The sequence below is a fragment of the Schistocerca gregaria genome, chromosome 8 (assembly GCF_023897955.1).
Source record: "Schistocerca gregaria isolate iqSchGreg1 chromosome 8, iqSchGreg1.2, whole genome shotgun sequence".
NCBI classification, from domain to species: Eukaryota; Metazoa; Arthropoda; class Insecta; order Orthoptera; family Acrididae; genus Schistocerca; species Schistocerca gregaria.
This window is the reverse complement of record NC_064927.1, coordinates 53452393-53464604: the sequence shown is the minus strand read 5'-3', so window position 1 is coordinate 53464604 and position 12212 is coordinate 53452393. Positions and strand designations below refer to the sequence as shown.

General features: G+C 41.4%; 1 protein-coding gene across 8 annotated transcripts in view; it reads left to right on the top strand.

The window, feature by feature from the left end:
- Positions 1-11993: 11993 nt before the first annotated feature.
- Positions 11994-12212, top strand: part of LOC126284645 (poly [ADP-ribose] polymerase tankyrase-1-like) — a 77210-nt gene continuing 76991 nt past the window's right edge. For 4 of the 8 annotated variants that reach the window (XM_049983733.1, XM_049983732.1, XM_049983729.1 and 1 more), the window contains exon 1: positions 12039-12131. The gene's annotated coding sequence lies outside the window, so the exon portion shown is untranslated. Of the gene's footprint in view, positions 12132-12212 lie in introns of all 8 variants that reach the window. The other 4 variants (XM_049983730.1, XM_049983725.1, XM_049983728.1 and 1 more) reach the window with 3 other exon arrangements.

Genomic DNA, 12212 nt, shown 5'->3' with positions numbered 1-12212 from the left:
TCACTGACTTGAAGGAAATATAGAAGGGCTTGCCTAAAGAAAAATTCAATGAGTGAGTTCGCAAGTTTGAACGAAAAGCAGAAAATTTCATTGTAAATGAGTCTAAAATTAAATGTTAATTTGACGAGCATCAGTTCAATTCACAATTTCTGTGAGCTGTGCAGCAAACAGTAGGGAAATGTTACCACAACAGGGTGTAATGGGAAAGAGCATTAGCGCCGAACTGGAACTGATTAAAGTAACCATAAGCAAAGACTTGTCTAAGTGGGAAGAGGACGTCTTGATAAATTAGAAGTTTAACATGACTGTTAAAAAGAGGCTCAATGACTTTCATCAGTGTCTTACTCATTCTGTACGTGTCGAAAGATACGATCACGGCTTATATAGCCTAGGCATGTCACGTAACCCTGCACTGTATGGGGTGGGAATAGCACTGCTTTTATCCTCAGCATTGTTAGACAAATGTCTACCAAAGCACAGTCAGTTTCACGTATTCATACAGACAAGAAAAGTTCATATGTGGTTATGTTTATAAAATCTTTGAGGGGTGTACTGTCTAGGTTTTGGACCAGTAAACAACGTCTGAAGTAGGCCGCCCATTTGGCCTCTGACGCCGCAGACAGGTGTTAGGGTTATGAACAATCTCTTGCCAAGTATTGGTCTCGAGGTATTCAGAAGAAACTGCAAAAGTCGGTATTCAACACAGAGCCTTACAACAACAGAAGGACATGTGCTTCGAAAAATACATCAGTAAGACACGATACTGCCGCTCGGAGGGGCCACGCCGTTTGAGGCGCCATGTCACGGACTGTGCGGCACCTCCCGCCGCAGGTTGGAGTCCTCCCTCGGAAATTGGTGTGTGTGTTGTTCTTAGCGTAAGTTAGATTAAGTAGTGTGCCAGTCTAGGCACCGATAACCTTAGCAGTTTGGTCCCTTAGGAATTCACACACATTTGAAAATTTTTACACGGTATTACGATGAGACAATTGGCAACTGAGACGTTCTTAGAATATAAAAGTCGAAATTGCCCCCTGACCGCAGAGATAAATTGGTTCACGCGTCTGAGGATGATCTTGAACAGTTTGTGTTCATACTCGACTCCTTGGACCTGATAGTAACGGATGCTAAATTGAGCAACGGTAACAGTATCCACAGGGAGCCATTCTTTGAGCCGTGTACATCATGGTACCAGCGGAACAGAACACTGTGCAGGTTATGTCAAACAGCAAGATGCGCTACCAGCATCCAATATGTAACAGTTTGATTGTGGCCTACAAAATTTGCACAAGAGAAAACATGATGATAACTAGCATCACCTAGGATCCAATGGGAATGCTAGTGGCTGTCTTCCTAACTATAAATTCACTACAGTGATAATCGATGGAGACTCAAAACCAACTGTCTATGAACAATGACAACAAAAAACAAGATAATAACAACAACATTCAAGGTGTTCCAATACAAAAACGCATAACTGAAGATGATTGGCAAATGAGATAGCCTACTGTAAAAACTTCCGTGATCACAGAGGTGCAGCAACTCGATGACAAGGGGTCCACAAACTAGTTCCAGCCCCATTGAGTACCGAAATTGTGGATGAGCGGTGGGACGGCGGCAATCAACACCATAACGTAAACTTGTTACATTATAGCAATGATGTGGGTATCCAACAGAAATTAAGCACAGATCATTCCAAATATCGTATAGGCCACAATCCTTGCACTAGTGGGTGAAATACCAGCCTTAATCGTGTCAGACACCGGTACTATGGTGAGTGCTTAATCATCTAATACGCTTAATAAAATATGCGAGATCAGTAAAGTTCTAACCTATCCACTGCAAAACTACAGAATTATTGAGACTGTTGGTGTAAAGTCGCAAAATGTCAAGAGGCAGACACAAATGAATGTGAAATTAGGAAATGGAGTAGTGAAATGTCCATTCATAATCACGAATAAATTGGTAGTCGAATGCATTTTGAGCATAGATTACTTGCATGAAAACGATGTAGTTGTCGATTTTTATGTGGGGAAATGTTCCTTGCAAACAAACCGCAGGAGATTTGGCCAAAACCAAGTTGAACCGTGGAAAATATTGCCAGGCTATGAGAGAAGAGTTACTTAGGATAAAAAAAAGTGTCACAGACACACTTGCAAACTGAAGTCTAAATGAAGATACAGAAAATTTAGAGAAAAGTAAGACTGCCGAGTCCACTATTACTGATATATTGACACAAGTCTAACAGAAATATTCGTTGTTAAACTATGTTTACGAAATAATAAGTAAACCGGATGTTATTAAAATGTACCGAAATGACATGGAAGTTCAAATGGTTCAAATGGCTCTGAGCACTATGGGACGTAACATCTATGTTCATCAGTCCCCTAGAACTTAGAACTACTTAAACCTAACCAACCTAAGGACAAGACACAACACCCAGCCATCACGAGGCAGAGAAAATCCCTGACCCCGCCGGGAATCGAACCCGGGAACCCGGGCGCGGGAAGCGAGAAAGCTACCGCACGACAACGAGATGCGGGCTGACATGGAAGTCTCCCTTCATGAACTTCGCTGTTATAAAGCGTATTGCATCCCTTGAACCAAGAGGGCATCCACTGCTGCAGAAATTCAGCAATTGCTACAGTGGAGAATCATCGAACCTTCCTTATCGCCATAATGCAGTTCATTATTAGCAGATATAAAACCTGTTGGGAGCAATTGCTTGCTTCTGGATGCAACGGGAAAAAATAAAATTGCTGCATATGTGAGAACATGCCCAGAATACATGGATGAACAACTGGAGAATTTTATACGGATAAAATACCATACTAGTATTGATTTAAGAAGTTCCTACTAGTTGTTGAGTCCTGCAAATGAATCTTTGGTGGAAGGAGCTACAACTTTTATATGCTACCGTCTCAATGTTAACTGCGCTAGATACAGTACTTGTGGCTGAACTACATCATAAAGTTACACTACATGTTGCCAATATACTGACACCCACACACACCTGGGAGCAGCACATAGATTGACAAAGAAAGTCTCCTCAGAAATTCTCTGCAGCAGGTGTAACCACGAACTTTATGAAATCAAGGTTCGTGAGAGATAAAATAAACGTTCCTCGCCGCATATTATCTTCTGAATGAATCATGCCCGATCCTGACAAAATTAGTGCTGTAGAACACATTCCATACCCCAGAATTAAAGGATAGCTTAGGATGTTCTTTGGTTTGTGTGACTTGTACCAAATCAACTTTTAGACGATACTGAATTAATGTTTAGTATTTAGAATGAGAGTTTCACTCTGAAACGGAGTGCGCGCTGATAAGCACCTTCCTGGCAGATTAAAACTGTGTACCGGACCGAGACTCGAACTCGGGACCTTTGCTTTTCACGGCCAAGTGCTCTACAACTAAGCTACCTAAGCACGACTCACACCCCGGCCTCACAACTTTACTTCTGCCAGTACCTCGTCTCCTACCTTCCAAACTTTACAGAAGCTCTCCTGCGAACTTTGAAGAAATAGCACTCCTGAAAGAAAGGATACTGCGGAGACATTGCTTAGCCACAGCCTGGGTCATGTTTCCAGAATGAGATTTTCACTCTGCAGCGGAGTGAGAGCTGATATGAAACTTCCTGGCAGATTAAAACTGTGTGCCGGACCGAGACTCGAAGTTGAACTGCAAGTTTCGCAGGAGTGCTTCTGTAAAGTTTGGATGGTAGGAGACGAGGTACTGCTAGAAGTTAAGTTGTGAGGACGGAGCGTGAGTCTTGCTTGGGTGGCTCAGTTGTAGAGCACTTGCCCGCGAAAGGCAAAGGTCCCGAGTTCGAGTCTCGGTCCGACTCACAGTTTTAATCTGGCAGGAAGTTTCATGTTTAGTATTTAGTTTAACTATTAGTTAAGAGTTGAATCTGAAGTGGCAAGTTGTAATGGTAAAAAAGAATTGATGATATTTGAGATACGATATGCATCGACTAATAATACACTTAAAATATTTTTATTAGAAGTAACTAAACTTACCGGATGGAAGTTCAGGGTAGCGAAGGATAAATGAGTACTACTCCTATTCACAAATCATGTGCTGTGTGCACTGTATTGCTAGGCATTGCTTTGCCTGGAGTATTAAACTTATTATTAGATGTATATAATTATATAAATAACAGTTGTAAAAGGAGATAAACACAAACACTATAGTGTTAAGTATGTTCTTGGTCAGTACACAGTGAGAATGGACATAAGGAGTATAATAATAATGAGTAATTTCACTATGTATTTCAAGGAACAAAATGAGAAAATTTATTTCTTCAGGAGAGACGTAATACTTAAGAAAAATGGAAATTGATTTTTCTGTAAAATACTGACATGTTGACAGGAAAGCAAAAGAACTGTGACACAGATCTAGTTGTTCAAGTAATTCTTACAATGTCAACGTTTCATTACAAGGTCTGCTGTCTTTAGTACTTAAGCGAGATAAATAATCACTAAAAACGTCCTTCCAATACTTATGCCAACCTTTTATTTACTGATTACATTTGTGCTACCAGAAGTAGTTGTAAAATAGTGCTTTGGATATGGTACTGTGCTATTACTTCTACATATTAGTCTCGAGTAAAGCAAGCAAGTGTGATACGATTTCCTAGCTTATCGCGATTCTGAAAATTGCCCAGCTTTGATGTTTGATTTGCTTTCGTGTTTAGTTTCCCTATCCATATCCCACGAACTGACTTGAGCTGACACTCTGTACGACGGTTAGACTTGTTACTCTACAAATAGATTATGTCGGTCTAATCTGTCCGTAAACGATAGTAATATGCAGTAAGGATATAAGCTGGTCAGACACGAATCGTGAACAACACGAGAAAATGATTGTCACCTCATTCTGTTGTAATGTGTGACAATAATCCTTAAACCATTAAATGAGATTATTGCTTTGTAAACGTGTTAATTAAGGATGTTACGATAAAGGAACTTTAATTCTTTGGGGAAGAAAATGGTACAGACTACAAAATGTTAAACTTTGGAACTATGATATAAGCACTGTTTCTAGGAAACGAGACTCTTAAGACTGTAAGTAAGTGACGTGAGATAAACAGTGATGGCGTGATGACTACTACAAAGGTAATGGCGGAATGGTCTGAGTTGTTACTGTGTCACGGCGTGTTGTTGTGAACTGCAACAACGAAATGTGGCACTCAGTAATGGCGGTCTGATCTCTGGTGCGAAGTGCGACGGCTGCTCGCAGGGAGTGGAAGGAAGGACTCTCACTGAGCGACGCACTGCTACGACGAGTAGGAGCTGCCAACCCGCGCCGTCCACAACCGCCGCCGTCGTCGGCTCTCGCCCGGATTGTTGCTATGAACTTTCTGGGCGCCTGCATTGCTAAATAGGAATGGATGTTTTGAAAAGAAAAAGGACTGCAGCGAGTTTATTTCTGGGGCCAGGATCAGGCTCACTGGGGTTAGCTCGGTGGGAGCGGCCGGACAAAGTAGATTTGTATTCTGTGGCACACCTGTAACGCTGAAGGTAGGCTAGTTTGGCAGAGCAACTAGTTAAAGTAGACTTGGTGATAAACAGTGGTTCCTGCCCAGTCTTAGCTAACACTTTCCTGTAGTAGTAGATCTGCTGCAGTCTTTTGCATAAAAATATGACTCACTGGTGTATTAGGTCCTGGATTGAAGTTGTATTCATAATGTTGTTGAAATACAGATTTATTTCTTTTTAAAAGGACTTCAAGGACTAGTTCACCACCAATTTTAGTAACTGGAAGATGTGTAAACAAAAGCGACGTTTTAGAGAAAGTGAACTGTAAAAAATCATCTTCCATCCACGTAAAACCCAAATCTATTCCATGTTCCAAGAATTCATATTGTTATTGTGTATCATATGGGGAAAAGTCTGTTATTTACAGTTTAATGAAACTTTCTTTTAACATAATCCTTTAAGTAGTAGCAATCCAATTTGACTACTGCCTCACATGATCCGGTGTGCGATGCTGCATGATAAAAACATGAGAGACAAGAAACTCTAGGTGAACTACCACGTCTATTTCCCTGCCGAAATCTGGATACAATCTCACTTGACAACACGATCTCATCCGAATCCTTGGTGTGTCGCATCTGATCAGTCTACCGCAATCTTTAACCTACAATCCTAGCATATCCAACGTGATCTGTTCCCCTCAATTTTGTGAGGCAAGAATAATATTCATACAACGTAATCATTTAATCACCGACGGTATGATATAGTATTTGTAGAACAGTAAAAATCAATGAACATTATATAAATCGCAATTTGTTTCAAGGACTATAATTGTCTAACTGCTGCTTATTTAAACTACCTGGAATATGTTCAGTTCTAATCGTTGAACAAAATACTGTACGTGATGTGTTACTGACGAAAACTCTAAACTAGACATAGTAATGACTGTCTCGAAAGCAATTATACCAACATAAATATTGTATTTTCTGCATCAGTTCTCTTCGACTTTTCACATTAATGTCAGAAACGTAAGATGTAGTCTCATTTCACACTCAAAGAAATGTCACAATATAACAACTATTACAATGTATGTGTAAAATATTATGTGAAAGTAAACCGCAAAGAGATTTCTGTCGATTGGCTAGTTCCACATTGATGCCAGCCATGCCACCGCCATTCAGGGGGATAGTTTAAATAAATATTTCAATGTCAAACTCATATATAACTATCATATTTCGCTAGCAGTCAGTAATTTGAGGTAAGACTTTCTTTTGTAAGTATGAGAGGTCGGGCCATCTCCTATCTTTGGTCGCTTCTTCCCCTCCGTTAGCCTTCTCGCTTGGAGTACCTTAGAGTATAGACATCTCTGTACTTGTATTTAAAGAACTGGATAGTAATAATTATAATCTATACTTTTTCATTTTAAAAGTGCTATTGCTAAACCTTGTGGGCAACAGTCTGGATGATTGACTGATCTGGCCTTGTAACCCTAACCGAAACGGTCTTGCTGTGCTGGTACTGCGAACGGCTGAAAGCAACGGGGAAGTACAGTCGTAATTTTTCCCGAGGCCATGCAGATTTACTGTACGGTTAAATGATGATAGCGTCCTCTTGGGTAAAATATTCCGGACGTAATATAGTCCCTCATTCGGATCTCCTTCGGGGACTACTCAAGAGGACGTCGTTATCAGGAGAAGGAAAACTGGCATTCTGCGGATGGCAGCGTGGAATGTCAGATCCCTTAATCAGGCAGGTAGGTTAGAAAACTTAAAAAGGGAAATGGATAGGTTAAAGTTAGATATATTGGGAATTAGTGAAGTTTTGTGGCAGGAGGAACAAGACTTTTGGTCAGGTGAATACAGGGTTACAAATACAAACTCAAATAGGGGTAATGCAAGAAGTAGGTTTACTAATGAATAAAAAAAAAATAGATGTGCAGGTAAGCTACTACGAACAGCATACTAAACGCATTGTTGTGGCCAAGATAGACACGAAGCCCACGCCTACTACAGTAGTACAAGTTTATATGCCAACTAGCTCTGCAGATGATGAAGAAACTGATGAAATGTATGATGAAATAAAAGACATTATTCAGGAAGTGAAGGGAGACGAAAATTTAAGTCATGGGTGACTGGGTTTCGAGAGTAGGAAAAGGGAGAGAAGGAAACGTAGTAGGAGAATATGGATTGGGGTACAGAAATGAAACAAGAAGCCGTCTGGTAGAATTTTGCACAGTGCATAACTTAATCATAAAAGAAGGTTGTACACATAGAAGAATCCTGGACATCCTAGAAGGTATCAGATAGATTATATAATAGTAAGACAGGGATTTGGGAACCAGTTATTAAATTGTAAGACATTTCCAGGGGCAGATGTAGACTCTGACCACAATCTATTGATTATGAGCTGTAGATTAAAACTGAAGAAACTGCAAAAAAACTGGGAATTAAATGAGGTGGGATCTGGACAAACAGATTAAACCAGAGGTTGTACAGAGTTCCAGGGACAGCTTAAGGGAACAATTGTCACAAATGAGGGAAAGAAATAGAGTTGAAGAAGAATAGGTAGCTCTGAGGGATTAAGTAGTGAAGGTAGCAGAGGATCAAGTAGGTAAAAAAGACGAGGGTCAGTAGAAATCTTTGGGTAACAGAGGATATATTGAATTTAATTGATGAAAGGAGAAAATATAAAAATGCGGTAAATGAAGCAGGCAAAAAGGAATACAAACGTCTCAAAAATGAGATCGATAGGAAGTGCAAAATGGCTAAGCAGGGATGGCTAGAGGACCAATGTAGGGATGTAGAGGCTTATCTTACTAGGGGTAAGATAGATACTGCCTACAGGAAAATTAAAGACACCTTTAGAGAAAAGAGAACAACTCATATGAATATCAAGAGCTCAGATTGAAACCCAGTTCTAAGCAAAGAAGTGAAAGCAGAAAGGTGGAAGAAATATATAGGGGGTCTACACAAGGGAGACGTAGTTCAGAACAATATTCTGTAAATGGAAGAGAATGTAGATGAAGACGAAATGGGAGATACAATACTGTGTGAAGAGTTTGACAGAGTACTGAAAGTCCTGAGTCGAAAAAAGGCCCCAGGAGTAGGCAACATTCCATTAGAACTACTGACGGCCTTGGGAGAGCCGGTCCTGACAAAACTCTACCATCTGGTGAGCAAGATGTATGAGACAGGCGAAATACCCTCAGACTTCAAGAAGAATATACTTATATCAATCCCAAAGAAAACAGGTGCTGACAGATGTCAAAATTACCGACCAACCAGTTTAATAAGCCACAGCTGCAAAATACTAATGCGAATTCTTTGCAGATGAATGGAAAAACTAGTAGAAGCCAACCTTTGGAAAGATCAGTTTGGATTCCGTAGAAATATTGGAACACGTGAGGCAATACTGACCTTACGACTTATCTTAGAAGAAAGATTAAGGAAAGTCAACCCTACGTTTCTAGCATTTGTAGACTTGGAGAAAGCTTTTGACAATGTTGACCGCAATACTGTCTTTCAAATTCTGAAGGTGGCCGGGGTAAAATACAGGGAGCGAAAGGCTATTTACAATTTCTACGGAAACCAGATGGCAGATTTAAGAACCGAGGGACATGAAAGGGAAGCACCAGTGGGGAAGGGAGTGAGACAGGGTTGTAGACTCTCCCCGATGTTATTCAATCTCTATATTGAGGAAGCAGTAAAGGAAGCAAAAGAAAAATTCAGTGTAGGTATTAAAATCCATGGAGAAGAAATAAAAACTTTGAGGTTCGTCGATGACATTGTAATTCTGTCGGAGACAGCAAAGGACTTGGAGGAGCAGTTGAATGGAATGGACCGTGTCTTGAAAGGAGGATATAAGATTAACATCAACGAAAGCAAAACAACGATAATGGAATGTAGTCGAATTAAGTCGGGTGGTGCTGAGGGAATTAGATTAGGAAATGAGACACTTAAAGTAGTAAAGGGGTTTTGCTATTTGGGGAGCAAAATTACTAATGATGGCCGAAGAAGAGAGGATATAAAATGTAGACTGGCAATGGCAAGGAAAGCGTTTCTGAAGAAGAGAAATTTGTTAACATCGAGTCTAGATTTAAGTGTCAGGGAGTCGTTTCTGAAAGTATTTGTATGGAGCGTAGCCATGTGTGTAAGTGAAACATGGACGATAAATAGTTTGGACAAGAAGAGAATAGAAGCTTTCGAAATGTGGTGCTACAGAAGAATGCTGAAAAATTAGAAGGGTAGGTCTCATAACTAATGAGGAGGTATTGAATAGAATTGGGAAGAAGAGGAATCTGTGGCACAACTTGACAAGAAGAAGGGACCGGTTGGTAGGAAATGTTCTGAGGCATCAAGGGATCACCAATTTAGCATTGGAGGGCACTGTGGAGGGTAAAAATCATAGAGGGATTCAGAAAGACGTAGGTTGCAATAAGTACTGAGAGATGAAGAAGCTTGCAGAGGATAGAGTAGCATGGAGAGCTGCTTAAACCACTCAGGACTGAAGACCACAAGAACAACAGTGTAATTAAAGTTGGAAGGAGATCAGTTTGAGCCGAGCAGTGTGGCCGAGTGGTTCCAAGGCTTCAGTCGGGAACCGTGCGACCACTAAGGTCGCATGATTGAATCCTGCCTCGGGAATGGATGTGTGTGATGTCCTTAGTTAGGTTTAAGTAGTTCTAAGTTTTAGGGGACTGATGACGTCAGATGTTAGATCCCGTAGTTCTCAGAGCCATTTGAGCCATTTTTAGATCAGTTTGATGGCGTGTCGACTTGCGCGTCCAAGACGCGCCATTACATGCCGATTTGCACACCACAAAATACCGCGTTTTTTCAATCTAAATTTACTACAGAAAGTACTATCTGTGGTGTTCCACGTAATGAAAAACTATTTGTTGCATCACGTTTAATACAAACATGATCCGCCGTGACCAAACTTACCTACTCTGATAGTGTGCAAAGATTTACGTAGATTTCGTTATTTGTTGTCTATCCCTCTGTGGCAGTTTCATTGGTCAGCACCACCAAAATATTTCATTTTATGTATAAACAGTAAAAACTATGTATAGAATAAGTGTCCTATTTAGACTCTTTCACACCAGAGTATTCACTCGAGGCAAACTGTACCGACCAACAAACATCTGGAACAAATTCAGGCCTATTCTACAGACAATGTGGTAATAGACTGCTTGACGCTGTTTAAACTGAAGTCGCAACAACATTTTCCATCGCAAAGAGAAATGTCTCAATTACACTGAAGCGCCAGAGAAACTGGTATAGGCTTGCGTATTCAAATACAGATATATGTAAACAGAATACGAAGTGGTGGTCGGCAACGCCTACGTAAGACAACAAGCGACTGGCACAGTTGTTAAATAGGTTACTGTTGCTACAATGGGAGATTATCAAGATTTAAATGAGTTTGAACATGGTTATATAGTCGGGGCACAAGAGATGAATTAGGATTATCCTGTACGACCATTTCACGAGTGTACCGTGAATATTAGCAATCCGGTAAAACATAAAACCTGCAACATCGCTGAGGCCAGAAAATGATCCTGGAAACAGGAGACCAATGACGACTGAAAGAGAATCGTTCAACGTGATAGAAGTGCAACCCTTCCGCAAATTGCTGCATATTTCAATGCTGGGATATCAACAAGTGTCAGCGTGCGAACCATTCAACGAAATATCATCCATATGGGTTTGCAGAGCCGAAAGTCCACTCATGTACCCTTGATGACTGCGCTACACGAAGCCTTACGCATCGCCTGGGAAGGTCAACACCGACATTGGACTGCTGATGACTAGAAACATGTTGCCTGGTCGGACGAGCCTCATTTCAAATTGTATCAAGCGGATGGACGTGGCTTGGTATGGAGCCAGCTTCATGAATCCATGCATCCTGAATGTCAGCAGAGGAGAATACATGCTGGTGGGGGCTTTATGATGATGCGGGGCGTGTGCAGCTGGAGTAATATGAGACCCCTGATCGTCTCTGACGTAAGCATCCTGTCGTGTCCATTGTGCATTCCGACTGACTTGGGTAATTCCACCAGGACAATACGACACCCTACAAGTCCAGAATTGCTACAGAGTGGCTCCAGGAACACTCTCCTGAATTACAAACACTTGCGCTGGCCACCAAACTGTCCATATACGAACATTATTGATCATATTTGGGATGCCTTGCAACGTGCTGTTCAGAAGAGATCTCCACTCCCTATCAGTCTTACGTATTTATGGACAGCCCGGCAGGTTTCATGAAGTCAGTTCCCTCCAGTACTTCTTCAGACATTAGTCGATTCCATGCCACGTCATGTTGCGGCAGTTCTGCGTGTTCGCAGGGGCCCTACACTATATTAGGCAGGTGTACCAGTTTCCTTGGCTCTTCAGTGTACTCTTGAAATGGATTTAAACATTTCGCATTCTGGAGAATCGTATCTCTCTGTGGGAGTCGACAGAGAGATTAGATAGGCCTACTCACGTGTCGCACTCGGCCCGGTAACTGAGTGGGCAGTGACGCGCGCAGCAGGGGCAGGGCGTGGCAGCTGGAGTGTGAAGCGGAGCGCAGGCTATTCCTGGCTGCTCTGGTGGTGCAGCTGCTAACAGCAGTACACAGCCCGACGGTGCTCTTCCCTGACTTTAGGGTGAGTAGGCACTCTGCGGGACCTGACTTTCCTGTTTGCTTCCGCAGTTTATTGTTAGGAGGGATATTCGGGAAGTACGTT